Source organism: Herpailurus yagouaroundi, unplaced genomic scaffold (assembly GCF_014898765.1).
Source record: "Herpailurus yagouaroundi ecotype Mexico unplaced genomic scaffold, PumYag 186, whole genome shotgun sequence".
NCBI lineage: Eukaryota > Metazoa > Chordata > Mammalia > Carnivora > Felidae > Herpailurus > Herpailurus yagouaroundi.
The window spans coordinates 8,654,271-8,678,990 of record NW_024412417.1 but is presented as its reverse complement, the minus strand read 5'-3'; the positions used below and the strand labels follow the sequence as shown (position 1 = coordinate 8,678,990).

General features: G+C 42.9%; 1 protein-coding gene and 2 long non-coding RNA genes across 3 annotated transcripts in view; 2 read left to right on the top strand and 1 right to left on the bottom strand.

Moving 5' to 3' along the window:
- LOC121042742 (uncharacterized) overlaps window positions 1-2,674 on the top strand; it is a 52,020-nt gene extending 49,346 nt beyond the window's left edge. The window contains exon 2 of the long non-coding RNA XR_005796417.1: window positions 2,151-2,674. This is a non-coding gene — a long non-coding RNA (uncharacterized LOC121042742). The remainder of the gene's footprint in view (window positions 1-2,150) is intronic.
- Window positions 1-24,720, bottom strand: part of SDC2 (syndecan 2) — a 103,841-nt gene that overhangs the window by 15,405 nt on the left and 63,716 nt on the right. The gene's annotated exons all lie outside the window — the stretch shown is intronic.
- Window positions 6,162-6,629, top strand: LOC121042739 (uncharacterized). Its single transcript, XR_005796414.1, has 2 exons — window positions 6,162-6,219; window positions 6,453-6,629. It is a non-coding gene; the product is annotated as an uncharacterized LOC121042739 (long non-coding RNA).

The window sequence follows — 24,720 nt, the reverse complement described above, 5'->3', positions numbered from 1 at the left end:
TCATTATATTCCACTAAAGCTGCCTGAGTTTGGTGGTCCCAGGGCTAGTTATAAGCCAGCTCAGGCATTCTCTTTGTTACAGGGTCACCAGCTCAGGCATTCTCTTTGTCACAGGGTCACTGTGAGGCTTCCTTACCGGGAAACTTACCAACCATTCAAATTATTTAAGACTTTCTTGGGGATGAATACAATAGTATTACCACACTTCTGCCAAATCATGACCCAAGGATCCATCAAGGCCCTGCAAATATTCGCAGGCTTGGCCACACTCAGACCTTTATCACTACACCCAAGAGCTTCCCAGTTGTCCAGGCAGCCCAGATCCATGCCGACGCCAGGCAGGGCACCCTGTGAGCAGCAGTGCCTGTGGGGTTCATCTGACAAGGGCAAAAGCCCCCACAAGCCCGCTTCTAGGGCTCACTGGCTTAGCAGAGCCTTAATGACAAATGCAGATAAACCCACACAAGCACATTCTTTTTATATTACTGGCACTTGGAAACAGCAAATCACACACTTCACATGGAGAGGGATCGTTCGCTAAGTATACCAGCTCCCCGGCTTCTTAGCTCTTCAGTAAGAGTTTTAGTATTAAAATTCACCCTAATCTTGCCAGAAGAGTACTCGCATGAATTGGAGGCAGAGTAGACGTATAATTTTTTTTTTTAATGGTTTCAGTAAACTGATATTTTACCACCAGTATCTCATGACAACCGAGAAACAAAGCAGACTGTCAGATTCTAAACATTTGTGTTTAGAAACGGGCAACACTAGTTATTGTCCTATTTTTAAATATAAACTGAATGTTTGTTCCTAACAGGAATTATAAAAAAAAAAAAAAAAAAAAAGTTTTCCTTACTACACTGGCTTTCATTAGATTTCCTCTTAAAAACTTTGCGCTCCAGCGGTCGCCGTGACTAGAACCTTCCTAAGAGGGCAGATGGGTCCAGCCCTCCGTAACAGGACCAACTTTATTCTCTCCGGTTTCAGTGGCTGCCTCAAGAAGCTGACGCATTTTAAACCTGAGCCCATGTTCTCCACCAGGCTTCAGTGCCAACTGATGGAAAAGTATGGGAACTCGTTTTGTGTGAGCCACAACACCGGCACATCGAGAACTAAAACCTTAGGGACTGGTTTTCCAGTGGGTTGGCTTGTAGGCATCGAGTGACCACCCTGAGCCAAGAGCGTGCTGGACTTTTTCTGGTAGAATGGTCAGAGCTGAACTCTGCAATCTGAGGCCATCCTGCATCCTACTGGCTTCCAAGGCCATCATCACCCTTCCAGGCAGTAATTCCCAAAGCTTGTGAAGCGTGTCAGGAGGCCCACATTCCTCAGCTCTACAATCAACCCAACTGACCCCTATCAGACTCTCGGCGGCTTTGAGGCAAGGACGGTGCCACACTCATCTTTAATCCACCTCGGCTCCCTGTAATCACAGCTCCTGGCATACACTAGGTGCTCAGCAAACGTTGCTTAGGCTGTTTGTGCTCACACCGAAGAACAGTTTTCAGTCCTGCTTATGTTAAACTCTGTCCTGTGAACATCGTCTGGAGGACCCTCTCATTCCTTCTCTCAAATCCTGTCTATGAAAAAGGTTCTGACTTCCCCGTCCCTGTACGGCATCTAGCTAGAAGCTGCTAGAGGATTTTATAGGGTATGAACAGTTTAAGCCCTAAACTCTTACTGCCATTTCTCACTGTTTCATGTACACTTTCTCTTGCGCCTCAGCTGGGTCCAACTTGCTGAAGGCAGGTCTTCAATGACCCAGCATGCTCCCTGCCTCTCTCAAAGTACATGAGCACTCAATAAATATTTGTCCATTGAGATTACCTAAAACAAATTGGCCTTTGACTCAGGTTTCAGAGTTTACACATGTCACAAGACCTCCAGGATTCCTAAGGTTAAAAATCTCTCGATTCTAAGCCTGGGCGATCATCTGCCCCCAAACTTGCCATACATGTTGCACTGCATCTATTTAAGTAGCCCAGAGTCTGAAAAGTAAGTAAAAGTATCTTTTCACATCTTAGAGACCTATCTGTCTTTTGTTCATATTGATTTCATTTTCCTCTTGGCTCTGTCAAAGAAGTTTGATGGGGCATGGGTCACACAAAGATATTTAACCCCTACGGGTAAACTGCATTTCTATTCATTAGGTGCGGCGGCTGTCCGGACTAATACATCTGTCACAACGAACAGAGAGTTGGGCCAAAAACGTCTCCAGGGGATTCTGGCCACCTCACAGTTCAGCCACACTGGGTACCCTGACGAGCAACAGACTTCCCCAGGACAACCCTTACGAGGAAGTTGTCAGGCCCGAGTTGCCACAGGGCTTGGGATAGAAGTCTGGGCGCATTTGGAGAAGCTGGCTTGCCCTCAGCCAATCGGGGTCTGTGGGGCTCCAGCATGGTCGTGGGGCCAATGGGCTGTTTAATGTGCTCGAGGGCAGCTACGTGTATGTTCTCCTCCATCCTCCAGTGTGGTGCCCATAATTATGACCTCAAACTAAAAGTTATCACCTGCTCTGATGTCAGGGGCACCAAGCGCATAGGAGGAATTACCAAAATCCTTCCACAAAGTCCAATGAACAATAAGCAGGGCCCTTTTCACACTGTAGCAGATGATGCTCAAAGAATACCTCCACTGTCTTTCCTTTAAATAAAAAACACCTTCCCAAACATGACAAGTGTCTTTTGTGAAGACTCCACACTGCAGAAGACTTCTGCAGTCAACATGCCTGGGGAGAGAAATGGATTATGCACCACCACTCCCCTGGGGAAAGAAGATGTGCATCTCTCGAAAGCCAGGGAAAGGGGTGACTCAAGAGGACTTCTTTTTACACCTAGCCAAATGTGGTCTGCCTCACTAAGCAGAAAACCCCAGGACATACTCTGAATACTTTCTTGCTCAATGAGACAGAGCCACTGGACAAAAGGAATGGGGAGAGAATGTACGTAGACACAGCCCGGCAGCTCGGAGCAGCCGGCCAACTGGAGGATTTCATAACGAGGCTGTTTAATTTGGGACTGACCATTTCTGTGAGGCTGTGCCAATGATGTTGGCTAAGAGGGCTCAGAGTACGAGCTGCAAGAAAAATAGAGCTGGTCTTTCAGACCTTTCCCCCTCGGCTGATGCAAGATGTGAACACAGGAGAGCAAAGGGAAGTTGTGGAAAGCCGCCTGGTATACTGACGGGGGGCGGGGGGGGGGTGGGAATCTACTGCAAACCAAGATAGAGGTTGATACTCTACGCCACCTTCAGCCACCGAACCCGGAGCACCGAACTGCCTGCAGAGAGGAGGCAGTTCTTCCCAGAGGAGAATGCACATTGGACTCAGTTTTGCATCCCCAAAATGCCCCAGGGAAGGCAAGATACATACCTGCCTCCACCCTAACTCCATCCCTCCCCTGGCCCCCAAATCACAGCAACCTCATCATACCAGGCCTGGACCATTAACTACTAAGGCCTCCTTACTTGGTCACTGCTTACGTCTTTGTGTTTGGATCAATTCTCTGCAGAGGGACCACCCTTAAATGTGACAGTGTCACTCCCAGCTGAAAACCTTTTATTGGCTCCCTGTCACCTACAGGATGAAATAAAAACTCCTTAGCCTTGAAAGAAGTGCTTTCACCATATGGCCTCACCTGCACTTCAGTATCAGCTGCTGCCACTTCCTCTACCCAACCCCAGGCTCCACGACATACTCAAGAGATGCGGTCACACGATTTCCTTTATGTAACGCCTCTAAGAGGAAATAAACTCCTTTCAGGATGGCAAACTGAGGAAAGCAATGGTGACCTAGGTCTTACATGCCTGAGGATGATGAAAACCAGTATTTTGAGAACACGATTCAGCCCAAACTTGTAACCGTATCTAGAATATAAATGAACAGAGAAATGTTAATTCAACACACAAAAGACCATCCAGTGGACCAGTCTTGGTTCTAGTAATATCACCAACCTGTCTACTTTCTCAGCAAAGAAAATTTGTGACATAGCAACTGAACAAATCTACGCACTGGATTTTCTCACGTAGATAAAGCCTACTTTGAACAAATACTACGTTTCAAACTGCCAGTGTGGAAATCAGTTATTTAGAAATCTGAGGTCTTCCTTGAAAGATACACTGCCTTATCTACTAGATGAATGTTCTCTAAGTGCCTTAAACTAGTGCAAGCGATAAACAGTGGTCAAGATAATTAGAGCTCAAAGCAGCAGGTGTTAAATTCACTTTACGGTTTAAACTTAGGTTAATAACAAAGACAGAAAGTAGAAAACCTAACTATTCATGGATACCAGACACCCCAGAACTGACCTTCAGAAAAGTAGCCTTTGGATATAAAAATAAAACATTCATGTGGCCTAATATTGCATTCTGTATCATACCATAGAAAACAAACACTTAGATGATACTCTTCTCTTAGTTTTGGGATAAAGGCACATTTGTCCCAATTTAGACTCAAATGCATATTAATTTTTATAGTGACTATAAAGTGCCAAACTGGCTGTTAACTTTAGCTTATCTTTCCAGAGATGACTCAATAAACTATTTTATTAATGGCTAACATACACCGTAAATGAAATAATAATTAAAATTTTCTCCCATACAGTCACTCAGAGATGGTATACTTGTCCTTAAGGTGAACTTGCCAATTCTGGCTTAGGTAAAGCCCAAAGGGACATTAATCTTAGAGCATGACTGGACACTATAGGCATCAAGATCATCTAGTTGCTTCAAAAGTGAAGAAACAGTACCACAGTGGCAAAGTAGCTGAAAATCGTTCAGTCTAGTTGGTGGCCAAAGATAAATCCAAGACTTCAGACACCTAATTCTAGGTTCTTTCTATTACACTGTAATTCCCCAGAACATGAAGATATCAGACCCATTCAGCCTGGGGTTCAAAAGGATTAGCTGTAGGTGACTGTTACGTGTTTATTATGTGCCAGGCATTTTGTGCTAAGTGTTTTATAAGCATTGGCACATTTAATCATCTCAACAATCTCCACTGCAGACCAAGGACCCGAGGCTTGCCCAAAGACCTACAGCTCAGAGGTGGGGAGCAGGCTTCATATACAAGTCTGGACTTCAAATTGTATGCTCACTGAGAGTGCTGGCCATGCTGTGCCTAACGTCTCACCTGCTTTTCTTGTGATTCACACCTAATCATAATAAAGGTCACGAGAAGAACTCCAATAGTCACGTTGAACCCTGCTTGATCCAGCACTTACAAACCTTAGCCATGGAAATCCTCCCTCCAGTGTATCTATTTAACATCTTTCAGAACTAGTATTCTTGTCATCATAGATAGGGAGAAAATTCTATGTTAAGAGTTAGAGTTCGAGCTTAACAGTTTCTTCTCTGCCTAATGTCCTGTAAGTTTCCCATATGAAGGATCCCTGGAGTCGTGACCATCAATTGCCATTCATTTTCAGTAATACCTTCATCTCTCTCAAGTGTCCCATCCAAACCAAAGATGTTAATAGAAGGAAAGAACCCTATGTTTATTGTTGGAAAAAGATACTGCTGTCCTTGAGTATGTGACATTTGCTTGTTACATAAGCTTATAAGCAAATACTGTTGTATTTACAAGCACTTATTTTAAGGGTTTGTTTACAGACAACTAACTACCTGGTACCCAATCATGTCCCATGCTTACTCTACCATCCTGTATATAATACATACAAAAGCCAAGGTCAAAGGTGAGGTCACACATGAAAGAAAATTAGTAAATCCCCTACTTAAGAAATCCTCAAGAAAGGTCTTTAGAACTGCTTCAAACACCTATACTAGTCCTTAATTACTTACCCAGAAAGCTAATGCCTTTTACTTTAAGAAAAACTTTAGCGTACCTTCCATAAAGTGAGGAATGGATTCACAGACATACCTCAGAAATATTGTAGGTCCGGTTCCAGACCACCGCAATAAAGCAAATATCACAATAAAGAGAGTCAAATGAATTTTTTTTTGGTTTCCCAGTGCGTATAAAAGTTAGGTTTACTCTAGAGTCTAGTAAGTGTGCAGTAACATTATGTCTAAAACAATGTACATATCTTAATTACAAAGTACTTGATTGCTAAAAAAATGCTAACCATCATCTGAGCTTTCAATGAATTCTAATCACTGATCACAGATCACCATAATAATAATGAAAAGTGTGAAATATTGTAAGAATTACCAAAATGTGACGGGGACACAAAGTGAGCAAATGCTGTTAGAAAAGTGGTGGTGTTAGGGACGCCTGGGTGGCGCAGTCGGTTAAGCGTCCGACTTCAGCCAGGTCACGATCTCGCGGTCCGTGAGTTCGAGCCCCGCGTCAGGCTCTGGGCTGATGGCTCGGAGCCTGGAGCCTGTTTCCGATTCTGTGTCTCCCTCTCTCTCTGCCCCTCCCCCGTTCATGCTCTGTCTCTCTCTGTCCCAAAAATAAATAAAAACGTTGAAAAAAAAACAAACAAAAAAAGAAAAGTGGTGGTGATAAATTTGCTCAATGCAGAGGTGCCACAAACTTCAATTCATAAAAAACAAAAACAAAAAACCCCGTAATACCTGCAAAGCATAATAAAACAAGGTATGCCTATAAATTATTTACTTGTGTGTATTAGGAAAATAAACCCAAATTCTGAAAAAAAAAAAAAAAACATTAGGTTTTATGAAGGAAGAATCACATGAAGGTATGAAGTGTGAGGCAGGATGTTGCTCATAAAAATGGCAAATTTAAAACAAATTAACGTAAAATCATAGGCAACTATGGAGAAATCCAACTTGTTCCATGAACCTTCTGAAACAAACCAAGCCACAGCATACGACAGAATTCCTACGGTATCTATTTACAGTTCTTCAAGTTCCAACCACTCATTTGGAATTACCACTCTGGTTGGGATTTTCCTGTTGGATGCCTCACAGAGTGGGAATCTGATCTCACTCCTTAGAATGTACATTCCTTGAAGCGGTCGGAGGATCGGGACCCGGTCTGCTGTTTTCTGCATCCTCTACCAGACCTATCATTGTGCTCCAAGAGACAACACACGATAAAGGCTCAACAGAGGAAGATGTCACATTTTTCAGAAAGGCTGAACCCAAGCTTACAGCCACTTGGGGAAAGGAAATAACCACGCTTTTTAATGACATTACCTGGTTACCTCACATCTGGGAAAATTAGATCAACATTCTCTTACCTGGTCTCTTTAAAAAGGGCAATCTGCACTTCTGCCTTATACTGTGAGAAGAGCCATAAAGATAAGTATGACCTTAGAAGAAACCACCAACTCATTAGGGATGCCTCCAATGAGCCAGAGACAGTGTTGGTCTATGGAGAACTTTAAAATGGCTGAAGACGGGCGCCTGGGTGGCGCAGTCGGTTAAGCGTCCGACTTCAGCCAGGTCACCATCTCGCGGTCTGTGAGTTCGAGCCCCGCGTCAGGCTCTGGGCTGATGGCTCGGAGCCTGGAGCCTGTTTCCGATTCTGTGTCTCCCTCTCTCTCTGCCCCTCCCCCGTTCATGCTCTGTCTCTCTCTGTCCCAAAAATAAATAAAAAACGTTGAAAAAAAGAAGTTCCTTAAAATGGCTGAAGAGCATTTAAAAAATAACACTGAGTGGGGCACCTGGGTGGCTCAGTTGGTTAACCTCCAACTTCGGCTCAGGTCACAATCTCACAGTTTGTGGGTTCAAACCCCACTTCGGGCTCTGTGCTGACAGCTTGGAGCCTGCTTCAGATTCTGAGTCTCCCTCTCTCTCTCTGCTCCTCCCCCGCTCATGCTGTCTCTCTCTGTCTCTCTAAAATAAACATTAAAAAAAATTTTTTTACAGTAACACTGAGTTAGTGTACTTAATGGTAGAAATTTTCCTCTTAAAAAAAAAAGTGGTTCAAAGCAGTTAGATTTTCTAGCTTTTGAATTCTGAAACACTGGAATTACAAAAATTCAATCAATATGTCTTTAAAAAATACTCTTCCTGAAATTGGTTTATTGCTAATGCTAAACAAAAACCAGTCTTCCTCTTAGGCAACAAGGAAGTGAAGGGGGGCACGGCAGAGGAGTGGAGGGAAGTCGGACACACCAATTTTTTTTTTAAGTTTTTATTTTAATTTACACACCAACAATTCTTCCTTCTGTTTGTGGTAAAGGGTTCATATTCCTAATCCAAAGACAGAAGGGAAGAAGCTTTGTCCTGAATTAAATCTGTTGGCAACAAAAATAGGGCTCTACGAAGCAATGTATATTAAAGCAATGCTGGGATTTTGAGTGGGATTATGTTGAATATGCATGATACACAAAAGGAAAATGTTCATTACTTACAGATGTGTTCCAAGTTGTGCTTTCTTCCTTTTTTGGAATATCAAACAGAGGAAAGCAAGAGGTTTGTAGCCATGTTATTATAAGCATTGCCGCCTCTCCCCCTCTAAACTAGAATATTCCAGTATTTATTTTGTTATCCATATGACCACAGTTTAGACTAGAGTAAAAATAGAAGCCGTGTGATCCTAACCTGAAAAGTCCCAACTGCTGGAGAGGGTCAGTATTAATATATTCTAACTGAAATAACGAGATTCTGTTTCCTGGTGGAGTTTGGCAAGAGAGGGGGGAAAAAAAGATTTGGAATTTATTTCTTACTCAGAAGTGTTTTGTAAAAACTACCATAACGAAACAGACTCCCAGTCAAGCACAAGAAGCCAACAGGCTCTGGTTTAGATTTAATAATTCACTCTAAGGGTTTTCAACTGTTACAATTTTAGGTCCCAAAGCACAAACACATATATTCTCCACCCTACACAGGGGCTGACAGAATGCCACAGGAAGCCTATGGGACAGGAAATTGGGAAAGACCTTTTGTCCAGAGGGTAGACCACACCCTCCCAGACTCCAGCTGATGCCCAGGACCAACTTGCATTGAGGCTAGCTAGCAACAGCTGATGGATGGAATTTCCAGCTCAGCCTGTACTTCAGAGGGCTCACCTAGCCCTGAGTTTGAATGTTACTAGGAATACGGGACACTTGAGTACTGGCCTGTAAAGAGACACTTTGACGATTTAAAAGATGCCAACTAACAGGGGTGTCTAGGTGGCTCAGTCGGTTGAGCGGCCGACTTTGGCTCAGGTCATGATCTCACGGTTCCATAAGTTCGAGCCCCGTGTCAGGCTCTGTGCTGACAGCTCAGAGCTTGGAGCCTGTTTTGGATTCTGGGTCTCCCTTGCTCTCTGCCCCTCCCCCACTCACATTCTGTCTTCCTCTCTCTCTCAAAAATAAACATTTAAAAAATTAAAAGATGCCAACTAACAGAAATTGGCACAGGCCCTTTGGGAAGCACACAGGTAATGTGTTTTAAGAAGATAGAAAATCTTGGGGTGCCTGGATGACTCAGTCAGTTAAGCATCCAACTCTTGGTTCTGGTTCAGGTCATGACCTCATGGTTTGTGAGTTCGAGCCCCATATTCGGGCTCTCTGCTGTCACCGCAGAACCTGCTTGGGTTCCTCTGTCCTCTTCTCACTCTGCCCCTCGATTGTGCGTGTGCGCGTGCGCGTGCACACACACACACACACACACACACACACACACACACACACTCTCTCTCTCTCTCTCAAAAGTAAACATTAAAAAAAAAGATACAAAATCTAGATATTTCTACTCTCAGGCATTATCCTAAGGAAATATCCTAAGAAGAAAAAAAGTTAGGGTGTTTACTGCTGTATTAAAGGTAAAATCACTGAGACAACCTAAAGGCCAACTGTAGCAGGGGAGCTCTGTAAATTACGTGTGCTAGATTAACTTTCTCAGCATAGCCATTAAAAATCATATACACAGAGCAATAAAGAAAAATGTTTAGACAACACATTAAATTTCGAAAGCACATATTGTTTTAATTTTTCCTAATATTACAACTCTGTTAAAGTTTCACATCATTTGGCCAAACACTGGCAGGGGAATGGAAAATGAAGAGAGTTCATTGGTGAGGGTATGGTGGTGGCTTATGAGTGATTTCTTTCCCAAATGATATTATTGTGCATTTTTACATATATACGTATGGTGCTAAGTGCTCAGAAAGCACAAAACCAGTGAGTCACAGTCACAAATAACCAGGGGCTAGTTTCTAAACATCAATACTACAAATGAACTTCTGAAAACAAACATTATTTAACAGTTCACGCATTCAAACATTGACAAGTGCATACGCATGTGTGTGCATATATATCTGTAGATCTATATTTAGAATCTAAAGAAAGAAACATGGAATTATATTAGGTGTATATTAGGTGTATAAGTGACAAGCATTAAAAAGAAAACTTCACACTTCAGAAAAGTGCCACAGAATGACACAACAGTGCTTGGTCTACACCCGATCCATTTCATCAGGGGTCACAATAGCAAAAGGTCTAGCACAATGGATATTCAATTACAAGATTCCAGGTTCTAAAGTTTCCTGGGTTTAATTACCCATCTCATTAGCTACTCTTGGCTCCTAGGTTAAAGCAAGGAAGCCACTCCATGTCAGAGTGAGGTTGCCCAGCTTCCCAGTGCACAAGCTTCCATTCCAGCTTAGGCCCTGCCATACGGAGGACAAAACCTGAACGTGGAACGCTGAGCCCTGACATGCCTACAGGGCCGACAGGCCAAGTGCACCCCTGAATATTCCACATCGCTCCTGGTTTTCAGAGTCTGTTCTACCACACTTGTCTGTCTGTCTGGAAGGGGAGCCTTGCATTCTGCTTCTCCTGCTAATTCCAGAAAGCCTTTCGGTTGACACAATGATTGCCTGATCTAGGAGGACTTTTTCAATAACGATGACATTTGTTGCTGGTTTCTTATCTTGGAAGACTGAAAGTGTGTCCACACTTCTCTAAATAAAAGTAACAAAACAAGAAAGAAGGGGATAAATCCAAAGGCGGTAAGACCACTGATTTCACTCTAGAGCCAAGCTGTTCTGAATAGCTGGCTTTTAAGACCCAGGGCCAAGTTCAAAGCAGCAGCTGTACTGTATGCCCGAGGGATTATTCACATTCCTGATACCTGCTGGAAAAAAACACCCTGATTCTGCCCAAGACTCATAGCCCCAGGCCCCATATTTCTTTTTATTATATAAAGGAATTGTTCTTGACCAAACTTTTTAACCAAGTGGGGGGAAAAAAAAAAAAAGCAAGGGCCAAGCAGCTTTAAAGAAATGGTTTCCTTGACAGAGAAACCAGGATAAGATTTAAAGATATTGGGGCGCCTGGGTGGTTCAGACAGTTAAGCGTCCGATTTCAGCTCAGGTCATGACCTTGCGGTTCGTGAGTTCAAACCCAGAGCCTGAAGCCTGCTTCGGATTCTGTGTCTTGCTCTTTCTCTGCTCCTCCGCTGCTCGCTCTCTCTCTCAAAAATAAATAAATGTTAAAGTAAGTTTAAAAAAAAGATTTAAGAATATCATTAGAGTCTATTATGAAATCCATCATAGACCCTGCATGAAATTTTCCAAGAAATGGAGCCTCCCCAGGCTATCCCACAGCACTTGAGGCAGGAGCATGAGCTCCTGGACACAAGCATGTGCCTCACGGAGTGCGTTTATGTGTGTCACATGATCTGCACCACCTCTAAGCAAACACATTTTAGAAAGTGCTCCTGTTGGTATGCTGAAGTGTTGTATTTGAGTCATTTACGTGAAGATGACATTTGCGGACTTGCCAAATGACGAGGAAGAAAGAGTCCTATTCTTTCCCCACCAACAATAAACACTTTATTGGCTTTGTAAATGGACATCTGACCAAAGCTCCCCAAATCCAAAAGGTAACCTAGAGCTGCCTTCTGTCTTTCTGATCTACGTCTATCAGAATCTAGATGAGAAAAGACATTCTGACATTTTGCTGATGGAACTGTGCACTACTGTTAGGAGGGGTGTGGAAGATGAGGCAGAAAACAGCCTGCAGGACGGTTAAATTACCTGCTCAATTAAAAAATAATATTTAAGAAGGGCTTTTGTATCTATTTAAAAAGAGCATACCGTTATTATTTTTTGCCCCCACAGGAGGCTGATTCACTAGTGATCATTAAAAGTCTCAGCTGGAACACACATTCATAAGCACCATTTCATAAGAGACATAGCACTTAGTTTTCTAAAAATATGGTAGATAAAGAAGAGAAATAGTTATGAGTTAAAATACATCAGACCATCTCAAGGAAATCTGTTTTTTATCCAAGTGAATCCAGTAGGAAAAGCAGCCCACCAGCTGATTCCATCGTTCCAAAGCAAGCCGTACCAAAGGCCTCTGCGGTGACTTAGCACCCAAGAATGCCAAATAAAACTTGATGATGCTACACCTAACACTAGTTTCTAAAAATTCCCACATTCCCCAGGATCTTCAAGTCTTCCCAAATTAGTGGACCACCCCCATTCCCACAAATGCCCCTGTGAAACAACCAATGACAAAGTCTATATAAAAAGTCCGTCCCACTCCTTTCACAATGCAAGCCACCAGGGCTATCTGTACCTCTTCATTTCCTAGAGAGTACAGTCTCACGGACAATGAAAAACACTGGGGGCCGGGTCCACATTAATGGTCTCTCACTTGGGTTCCATCACAAGCCTTCTGAGATGGGACCAATTTCTAATAGATTGGACTGCTCCAGGCACCCTGCCTCCAGACCCTGCCTCTGCCCGCAGAGTGTTTATTATTTAATTGGTAGGAGATCCGTGTGCAGTCCTGGAATAACTCAGTCATGGCACATATGTATAGATGCCCAATGAAGACATGTCCATGGGCCTCAGGGAAACAGCTGGGGATATGGAGTGCTGTGGAGATCTCGGTTTCTATGATTCCCAACTTCAGCTGGACATACCTGCCTTTGGCCGGTGCTCTGGAATAAAAGCAGACCTGCTGATTTTCTTTTTCTGGTGCTTAACCTTACACACCACTTGTCGAAAAATTACTCACTTCTTGCCCCTCCTGCATTGGAGACTGCAGAATCCGGGCCTGAATGACTGCAGCTGCCGGGGCAACCTCTTTGGCATGCATGCCAGCAACTCCTCACCTAATAGCCTTCCTCTGCCTCGCTGCCCTGGCCCGCCGGGGACGGCCACAATCCCTTCAAGCAGTCACATTGCAGCACAGCCCCCATGGAAACCCATTTGGAACTGTGCAAGCTCATACCAAAGATGATGTTTTTAATACAGATTGTTCTTTTTAAATCTCTTACAAAAGCAGCTGTAATCAATCGTGCTGGGGGGGGGGGGCGGCTCTGTAAAAAGCTGCCACTCGGAAAGCCCTAATATTGATTCCTTCCCCTTTCACGGCTTTTAAGAAAACAATCCTGTGCTAAGAACCCATAATCAATTTCTCTAGACTTGGCTAACATGAAACAGTATCTAAATTACAATATATTTTTTCAAATTAAATAAAAACCATAGCAGATATAAGAAACCCATCTGTTATCCTGCCTGTCATTCTAGGGCAAACTTTTTTTTTTTTTTTTTTTTTTTGGTAAAGGAAAGTCAGTTGAACTAATTTGATAATTATTAAATACTGATTAAACATCAGGAACTAAGAGTCTTTTAGCAGGTGACACTAACTTAAAGATGAAAAGGAAATCTGTCTTCATTTGAGTTCTAGCATTTCCCAATTCTTTACTTGCAAGACAATATATGCTGTTTTCCCTATGCCTATTCTTAGAGAAAACTATCAATTTTAAGCCTGTGTTTATAGACAGTCATGATTCCAAAGCGGTCACATCCTGACTGAACTTCCAAATACCAGAATATTTCAAGTCTTTTCCCAGGAACTATGGTAGATCTATTATTCTGTCAAATCTGCCTTTCCACATTAGGCCTCTTAGAAACTCAAATATTCCAAAAAATGAAAAGTCAATGTTTAAAACTATAATGTGCAGATAGCACAACTTGGCATTTCATTTAAAAATTATATTAAAAATTCTCAACAGCCAATTTCTAGATTAGACATTAAGAAAAAGCACAGTTTAATGTAACGTCCTGTTATCTGTACTTCTGTTTAGAAGGAAAAAAAAAAACCCAGACTTTATTAAAATGCCTTACATAAAATGAATACAGAACTGGAATCCAAGCAGACAGCCCGTAACACTGTGTCAGCGTGGCACTTACCACGTGAATGAAATGAGATCTGGTCAAATCCAAAGAGCTGGCAATAAAGCCAAAAAAACAAGAAAACTTAGCTGCCCTTTGCTTTGCTCCCAAGGAAGTATAATTTTAATTTCAAGGGAGTGAACCATGATTCTGTGGTAAGTATCTGATCTTCATTCAGGTTTCCTGTTCCCAGCATCCAACGACCACAGGGGTTTACCGAAGGGATGGGTATACGCTTTGCAAATTTATTAGTTGAGAAGTTTACCTCCCTCTCCACACCCACCCCAACCCTTCAAATTAGAGAGGGCCCCCGCTTTTTCACCAAACTAAATAAGCAAGAGCTGAGGGTTCTGTAAAACTCCTTAACACTGGCTGATCAAGGGCCTAAACCTTTGTCAAGCCATACCTCCCAGGCCTTCCACAAACAAGGAGGGTCTCACAGCTTCACTGGCCCGGGCAGCCTTTTTATCCCCAGTCTGTTATTTAGAGCAACTTTCCTCCAGCAAACAAATCTCTGGCCTTCCTCTCCTCCACTGTAAAACCATTGCAGCACAAAACACTCAGGCATTAAATAGAAACCAGAATTAAAGTCAGTCTCCTGGTCAGCTAATGCCAATCCCATCCTTTTATTTGGATGCCCTAGATTAGGGCTATCTGATGAAATTTACTATACATGTAACAGTACAATTAACAGAAACGTTCTATACATGCCTTGTCCAAAATGGTAGCCACTAGCCACACATGGCTATCAGGCAGTGGGAACATGGCTAGTGCAACAGAGGCACTGAGTGTTTTATTTTATTTACTTTTAATCGATTTAAATTCAAATAGCCACATGTGGCTAATGGCTACCATATTGGAGAGTGCAGTTCTAGACAGAATTTTTAAACTGCTGTTGGAAGCCATCTACTGCTGCCAGGCTAAGCCACTGAGGGACAAGTGCTCTCCTTAAATAATCACTGCACATTGGGAGAAACCAGGGCCTAACAACATAATTGCCTTTTCCATCACGACTCTCCCTGGGCATTATACACCTGTCAGAAGAATTAAGGATTCGCTCTAACTGGGTCATTTAATGACTATTTGTCAAATACCTACTATGCACTGAAATGTGTTCCCATTTGTTTAAAAATAGAACATCAAGGCTTGTGAATGGATAAACAAAATATGGTCCAGCCCAACAATGAAATGAGCTCTGAAGCCACTAAAAGACATGGAGGAAACTTCCATGCAGAACTTCCATTCTTCTAAGGGAAAGAAGCCAATGTGAAAGGGCTACATACTACAAGATTTCAACTATAGGACATTCCGGAAAAGGCAAAACTATGGAAACAGTAAAATGACCAGGAGTTGCCAGAGAAGGAGGGAGGAAACACAGGGGATTTTTAGGGCAGTGAACCTATCCTGTATGAATGTAGATACACGATGCCCTTATGTATTTGTCAAAACCCACAGAACTGTATGACACAAAGTGTGAACTTTAGCATAAACTGTGGACTATAGCTAACAATAATGTACCAACACCAGCTCCATGATGACTGCATACACAAAGGTACCCAATAATAAGGTAAAAGGGAAGGCTGGAGGAGTCTGTGCACCAAAATTATCCTACAAATTTTAAAGAGTCCTCCCCTGCCCCCTCCCCCTAAATAAGAAAGTCTATTAATTATCATGAAGTCCCTATCCCTGGAGAACTCCTGAAGCCTGCCCAAATATTCTGCCCGGAGCTAAGCCTCCTGCTAGAGTGACAACAGGTTTTTGGCAAACCAGCACACAAGAGATGGCTCCTAGTTGCTAACAATGTGTGTACCTGGCTGCCTCACCCCCATGGCATCAAACTCAATTAGCTTCACCAAACAAATGAGACATTTCCAGATGTCTAGAAGTTATAAGGCCCATTCACAGTCGTGACAGTGTTATGAATTCATTCCCATTCGTCCATTCTTGCCATCAAGCAAGGAAGCAAACTGCCAAGAACAGGCGGCCAAGTGCAGTCTTCTCCTGGGAGGATGGCTTGTTTGTGTTCATGTATTAAGTAATGAGCTGCACCATTTCCCCCCTGCCCAACTTCGTGGTCAAAATCATTGGGGTATTCTCTGATGCATTAATAAATTGCAGGGGATAAAAACTCCAATGCATTCTGGTTTAAAAGCAAGAACTGAAAGAGACATACTTAGGGCAACTGGGGAAATCTGAATCCAGACTGGCTATTAGAAAATAGCCTAGACTCATCATTAACTTTCCTAGAGAAGATACTGTCCTTAAAGGGGCTGAATGCTGAAGTATTCAGGGGTGAAGTATCCAGATGACTAACATTTGCTATCAACAGCACAACTCAGAAAAATCTCTATATAAAAGAGAGTTTAGCAAATATGGTAAAATACTACCAATTATTGAATGTAGGTGGAAGAGACTGTCCTACTCTTTCAAGTCTTCTGTGTGTTTTAGGATTTTTGTAATGAAAAAGTTGGGGAGGAGAGGGAATGCTAATTGAAAAAACTTCCAGGGGACACTAAGGCTGATCACAAGACAAACAGTTCTCCACTAATGGGACAAGAAAACGTGCTTTCCATGCCAGACGGAAGAGTGAGCTGAACTTCACTGAAAATTAAACCAGCCTGTTTTTAGGTGGTTTAAACAACCTGGATCCACAAAAGACTGCACGGGAAGGGAGACAGGTGATCAGACGGTCTTCTAGAAGAAAAGGCAGCTATGAACTTGAAAGATAAACTACAGTTCCAAAGGGAAAGGGTTTCCACCTTTGAAGATATACGAGTAAGGGGAGAAAACAAAACCAATCAAGGTAAGGGACTTACCAGAACAGCATGTACAGCTAGACTCTTAGGTGATCCTTCACTGGACAAATAAGCATCTGACACACAGAGATGGGAACAGACCATTTTTACGTGTAAGGATTTAATGGAATTCATTCAAGAAACAGGATTGGAGGTAAAAATTACAGGCTGTGAGTAACTCCGATATTACCACCAGGAAAACAAAATTCTGCCTCTTGAGCATGTGAATAACAGGAAAGTCGCTGAACAGTTGTGTCAGAAGAACAGAATTCAGAACTTCCTTCCTATCTCCATTCTCATCAGCCCCTTATTAATCAAACAAGAAATTGGTGGTAGCACCAAACACTAAATGATTAATGTATTACATACTTATATAATAAAAGGGCTCCTTGAAAATTCAAGCCATACACTCCTGATTTGTGTACTTTTCTGATTATGTTCTACTTCAGTAGATACTACATAAAGGGAGCAACAAACATAAAGGGAGCAACCAGAGTCTTACAGAACCCTTTTCCCTGGTCACAGCATTCTCTGTGACACAGGTTTGCAGGTACGTACATTTACAAGACACAAAGCCAAGGTCACGTGGCTTTTTTTCAGGCACACCTATAATCTGAGCACTAAAGTCAGATACATCAACACTCACCCAGGAAACATATTTAGTAGGCTTTGCATCTTATGGGAGCAAAGCAAATCCCCCAGGTTTGGATTTCGAGTTGTTTAGAACATACATGTAATGCAATAATTTTCCCATGGTTCTTAAGTTTCCCCAAGAAGTAAAGCGTAACATAGAGATGGGAGGTGTTAAATGTCTTTCTCACAGAACAACAGTAAGACCAGACTAGTGCCTCAAAACCTTCCATAGAAAGCTGTCAGATGACTAGAGACAGGTGTGGTTCCTAGCACAACAGGATAGGACCCTACAGCCTGTGTGGACAGTAGGTCAGGCTTTGCTACTTTTCAGCTATCAGAGCTTTTGTACCCGGTAACCACAGATAACCACTCTTAGCTGGATGTTGCTTGGGGGGAAAGACGATTGCTTTTGCATGAGGTATTTAGGGGCCATTATGGTTTAAATTTTGAATGGCCACATGGCAACTCTGGATAAATCCCTGATGGGACAGTTGCTGCTGATAAGGCAAAGTGTGGTGACAGTGATCTCGTTTCTCTTCACCTCAAGTTCCTGAGTGCACACTCCACATCTCCTGGTGGCTCAGCCACCAACCCAGAGTCTTCCCCTGAAGACCCAGACTGTGTCTACCCTAGCCAACCCTCCAGAGAGGCTACAGACTTGAGACGCGGAGCCCATGAGGCTAAAGATGCTGGCCACTCTGTATCTACTTAAGCCAAGAGTTAACTCATTCACTTACTGAACCCCTACTACGTGCAGAGTGCTGTGCCGGGTGCTGAGACCACAGAGCTAAAGGCGAGTTGGCCTGGCTAGGCAGAAGGGAGGAGGTGCGGAGGGAATGAGGAAGACAGGAGAAACAGGCACAGGAAACACTGGCATTTAAGAGTCCAAGACAGGATGGAGAACCCAGGGGAGTCCCAGGCCTGCGCCATGGAGGGGAGAGTATGTGTGCTGGAACAGAAATGATAGTGTGAGAAGAGGCTGTAGAAAGGGTTGATCATGGAGGGCCTTTGGGGAGCAATTAGGGGATTTCTATTTATTCTGTAAGGGAAATGAGGGACTTCAAGGAGAAGTTTAAATCTGTGCTTTTGGAAAGATCTGCCTGGTGTATTGTAGACAATGCACTGGAGGGCCTGGATTGCAGTCAGGGTGATGAGTTCGATTATGGCAATAATTAGGGAAGAGATCTAAGGCAGACGGACTGCAAAGGAGAGGATGAAGTCAACAGTATTAATGTGGATAAAATCTACAGGGTCTCCAAACTGGCAGAATAAGTGAGAGGACATAAGTGAGAGGACGTAAGGTTGGGTTTTTTTCTTTTTATGACAATAGCTGTTGTCCTTATAGAGTATTTGTGTGTTGATAAGACCCCAAAATACTCTCTATAGCCAGCAAGGCAGGACAATCACATTATCCCCATTTTACAGCTCCCTGAGCCTTGGGGATCACATGGTTTGCCCACCATCACCCACATAAGTCTGAGAAGAACACCCAGGTTTCTGATTTGGGCCCCCAAGTAAGGGTAGGTCCTTCACGGACTCAGGCATGTAGGAAGAGGCAGGGGTGTGGTCAGACGTTAAGTTGTGTTTGAGACATGAGACATTTGGAGAATGAGCAAGGAGGATGTGCCAGTAGGGGTTACTAAAGTAAGAACTAGAAAGGATACTTGAGAGATGATAGTTTTCTCCTCTTTTGTTGAATGACTGGGTTCATGTAGCCCTTTGGCCATGTGCCGGAAAGTTCGGCAACGTGGTAGCAGCGGGGAGGTGGAAGAGAATCCATGTGGACTGAAACTCTGAAGACAAGTCTCCTTGTGGGTTAAAGGAGAAAATAATCAAGCCACCAGTGCCGGGGTTTCACGGGAAGACCAAGGAGATGCACTCTGTGAAACGGCCAGTGTAAGCTGACAAATAAAAACCCAACACAAATGATTATTTATGTTTGTGTAGACACATTCGCTCTTTTGGGAAGGTCAGGTGCCGTGTTAAAAAAGCCACTGACTGCTCCCCAAACACAAGCCACCTGCAGGAAGGTCACAGAGCTTTGTTAGTCAGTGTCACAGCTAAGCCAGTGGTCACAACGATGCGGCAAACCTTCGCTAGAGCAAAACCAAACAAAAACAAACGAAGCTGATCAGGGCTGAGAAATAAATGAAGAAAGGATTTGTAGGCTTTGTAATTAAGTCTTAACCTCACTCCATCTCCATAAAAACCTCTCGGAATAAGGAGTTCTTCATGAGATTAGGAAGTGTTGAATTAATTAATGACTTCTGTTAATTGACCTTTTGATGGTAAACAGGTAACAGTAATCCCACAGAAATGGAACACAATATACACAGAGCTGAAAAATCCAGAGGGATTTCTGGTTTGTGGCTCAGATATCAATAATTACACAATAAAGGGACAGAACATACCTCTACTAGTTTTAGAAAATCAGCCCACATAGCACCTAGGCTCTCGGGAAGTGAGAGGTCTAGTCGTCTCAGGGGAGCACAAAGTATCCACTCAACTTTTGAACTCCAAACAGCCTTGGGAAGCCACAGTCATGACCTCTCCTCCTCATGCCACCTGGGATGCCCAGAGCCACTAGGACCGTTTCACTGAGGAGTTCAAATAGGACACAGAACTCCTCCACCAAAGAAGAGAGCACAAGGTGATAAATCATCATCACTGGCTGGACTCACTCCCCAGCAGGTGGCCAGAGAGGTTTCAAAGCCCAGAAAGTGTTTCCATGAAAGATTTTAGGCATTAACCACCTTCCCCTTTAATATGAACAAACATTTTCCACCAGGGGCTCTGGAGTCAAGGACTATTAAGAAAAAGATTCATTCTGCAGCACTTCCAATGGGGTCACCTCTCATTGTCTCAGGGCCCCTGCTCGGGAAAAGGCAGTAATAACACACAATGAGGCTGGCAAGCTGGACCCGGGAAACAGAACACGGCCTCAAGACTACCTGAGCCAGCACCGATGGCCTTTAATGCAAGGACAACCCCCAACTTACCTTCCTAACGACCCTCCCCCTACTGAGAATGCTAACCCTTCCATTTGTCCTGAGCCAAAACCTTTCCAGAAGAAAAAGTCTACCTGTGCAATAATAATAAATGCCGCCGTGACCTGACAGAGACAAGATCCAAACGTGCTAACAACACTATTATCTCTCCCTCTGGGTTCCAAATAACCACCAAGCTGACAAAGAGGGAGGTTTATGAGATAGGAAACGTTCAAGGTAGTACAAGATTTTTTATTATTTTTGACAGTTTTAGTTTGTGGTCAGCTAGGTTTTCTTCTGTTTCAACACAGATTTGTTGCCAGGCATGGTGATCCACAAGCCAATGGGGTGGGGGTAGGGGGTGCTGTCTTCTGAACACCTAGCAATGCAAAAATTATTAGAAAACAATAAAGTGTGTTCTTTGCTAGCAGACCAGGCATATAAAAGATCAAATCTCCAAACTACAAACACAATATCAGGTTTAATCAGATGAAATTGCCATTTTGTAGGTCAAAAACATCAGCAATTCTGTATGATTTAGTTTATACAGAATTTATGGGTTTTTTTTTTTTATTGCTTTGTTCTCAAGTTGAGCTGAAGTAGTATCTGAACACTTCACCATGGCCTGTTAGACTGCATTATCTAGAACTCCCCACTTTCCATCCTTTTCTCACCCTATCTCCCCAAACATACAAACTTGTTCCCACCCCAGGGCCTTTGCAGCATCTCTTCATCTACCTAAAATTTCCCTCAAGCTTCTGTCTGCTCAATTCGTTCTCAGTTCAGAGGACTCATTTCTCTTTTTGAGGATATCCTCAAAAAAGCCTTTCCTGACCATCTTACCCATCCCTCTTTCCCAGCACAGTCTCATAAAAGTAGAACACAAGCCACATCTGGAATTTTGAGTTTTCTAGTAGTCCAATTTTAAGTTAAATTCATTTTTTGTTTTTAAGAATTGTGGTAACGCATACATGAATTTTACCATTTTCACGTTCACAATTCAGTAGCATTAAGTACATCCATATTGTTGGGTAACCATAACCACCATCCATCTCCGGGACCTTTTTCATCATCCCACACTGAAACTCTACCCATCAAACCATAACCCCCGGGCACCTGAGAACCACCATTCTGCCGCCTGTCTCTAGCAATTTGACGATTCCTCCCATAAGTGAAATCATACAATATTTGTCTCCTTGTGCCTAGCTTACTTCACTTATTTCTTGTAAGTTTTATTTAATCTGATATATAAAAACTTAATTTAACACAATGTAAGAACCGAGAGATTTATAATTTTCTTTTCATACTAAGTCTTTGAATTCCAGTGTACTTTTTACACTTACAAAAGGCTTCAATATGGACTGGCCAAATTTCCAATGTTCAATGGACACGTGTGGCAGGCAAGTGGCTACCATAGTGGATAGCACTACGTAACAGGATATGTACCTACCGGGTTACTTTGTCTTTTTCACTTATCTTTCTCTATGTGAAAAAAAAAAATGTTTTTTTATATGTCTGTTTTCCTATGTCCCCTTAGCAGAATAGAAGTTCTTCAAGGGCAAGACCAGTGTCTGTGTGTATGTGTATGTTTTCCTTCTAAACCAAGCATAGATTAAATAGAATATAATCACATATATATTTTTAGACAAAGATCTTTGGAGCAGATTCTTCGGGAAATGGAAAGATCGGTCTCCAAAATATCACTGAGATCCTGTACTATCTGTGATAGAAACATCACCAGCGACTACTTAGTAATCATTCCCTTTAACAAGATGACTCAGTGGCAGCATGAGAGAAAGCGGGGAAGAGCCTGGAACCAGACTTGCCTGGCCCTGCCACCTCACCTACCAGCTGTGGGGCGTCTCTGAACCTCAGGTTCCTCGTCTACAAAAGGGAAATGATAGTAACCGTGCCCACCTCAGAGACCTGCCATGAGCATTTGATCTGTTAATATTTGTAAAGTCCTTGGAACAGTGTCTGATGCATAGTAAGTGCTCTGTTAGGTCAATAAATCACACTAATATGTCTTGCCGTTGCCATTTTAGGAGTGACTTCACTGCTCCAGGCATCTCTCTTCTTCAAACAGTTCATCTACACAGCAATACCATGATTACTTTACCACAGGGGGCATGGGCTCACACACTCTCCTGCTTACAGCAGTAACAGCCCCAACGCCTCCAGAAGCCGGTCTAAATTCCCCTGCAGGGCAAGCCAGAGACAGACAGGAAGCCAGAAAGAGCCAGATTCCAGATCCAAATGGTAAGGGTTGAGCTAGGCCCTGCACTTACAAGCTGAGTGACCTTGAGAACACATTCAACTTTCTGTGCCTCAGGTTCTTCATCCATAAAATGGAATGACAACACTTATTTTCCAGTTTGTTAAAAAATTAAATGAGTTAATACCTGCCAAGCACTTTTTACAGTGCCTGGCACATAGTACGCTATCAATAAATATCTATTATTACAGGGCCCTCCCTGTAATAACAACTAAACTTCACCCTTAAGAGCTTCATTTCATTTAGCCAATATTTTAAGCACCTATTAAGTGCTGGGCGCTGTGTCAACACGGTTCTTCCACTCATGGGAACTTACAGTCAGGTAGGAGCCAGTTATAATTGAGGGGGTAGATGACATGCCAAGGGTGACCCACTGTATGCTCTGACCCACAACAGGAGAACCTACCCCAGTCTTGGGGCAGAGGTCAGGGAAAGGGCTTCATGGAGGAAAGACTATCTAGGCTGAGACTACAAGAAGGGGGAATGGGCATGAAAGAACATTCTACCACTCTTACCTAAGCATCAGCCACATGAAACTTCTCACCCTTTCGTGCTTGCATAATGACTTTTCCCGTTTCTCTTTATGCCTCTTACTTGTATTACACTGTGACTTATATCTGCCTACCCCAAAGAGATGAATGCTTCCCCATGCCACCTGTTTCTCTGCTGAGCACAGAAAATGTTCAATAATTGTCTACTGAATGAATTTGCTTTTCTCCTCCTTTCCATTGTGACTAAAGACCCACATTTTCAAAATGGTGACTTGAGCTATGGTGCCAGACCAGGGCTGTACGAACCAGCTCCTGGCTCCCGCAGACGCAGGCTCAACTCATAGCATCTGATCAGTTCACATTCTACAAACTTGCAGACACAAGAAAAGAGGGCTCCAATTCAGTCCCTGTGGAATTCATTTCCCATCTATGAACCGGGAACCGCAAGCACCAGTCCCACCTCCAGGTTTTCCCTTACGCAAGTCATTGAACTTTCTGACCCACATGTATTACCCACCCCTCCGGCCACCTTACCTGCCTAGCTAACACAGGCGGAGCTTCAGGGCTCTAACGCCAAGTACTAACCCAACTGTTTCAGCAACTAGGATCTCCAAGAGGTTCTGGTTATGTTTTAAAGGCCCATTATGAAAAACAAATTCATTCGAGCTGCTCCGCCTTTTGTTTAAAAACCAACTCTTTGGGCTGGCCAACAAGTTTATTCATTACAGTTAACATTTCATTTTCCACCCCCACAAGATGTATTCTTTCACCACAAGATGTGCCAGGAGTAATTAAGAACTTCTGAGGAAGAGAGGAAAAACCCACATGCTTCGCTGCAGACAGAGGGTTTACCTGGCTCCTATCTCGATAACTCTGTAAGACAAAGCAAACAAAACAAAGGCAACCCTAAGTTTAGAATAAGCTCCACTGGCATGTTAGATAAGAGTCAGTAATTATGCCTCTATAAGGAAGCAGTGGGAAAAACATGGACTTTCCAACGTGCAGCAGACTTAGGTTCGAACAACTATACCACCTTATAGGAGTTCCTTCTTCTAAAAAGCAAAGATTAGACCACCCATCCAGGAAATAACGGAGCCTAGCACACAGTAGGTGCTCAATAGATGTTATTCCCACTCCACTTCTCAGAATACAGTTGGGTAATGAGGCTTTTTGGTAAAAATAAGTTATCTATGACAACTAAATTATTCTTGTGAATACTCTTACAGATGACAGAACATGCCAAAACTTAAGACTTTCATAAGACTCCATTTTCTCTTCAAAGTGCAATTGAGAAATAAGAATTCTTCCCCATCTTCTTGCTACCAGAATTCTGGGAAGTCAGACTTTGATGACATTCGATACAACGTATTATAGTCATGAGATCTTACTGAAACATTTTCAGTTGTGTAAACTTTAGAAAATAAATAAAGACACACTTAAACACACACACACACACACACACACACACACACACACACACACACAC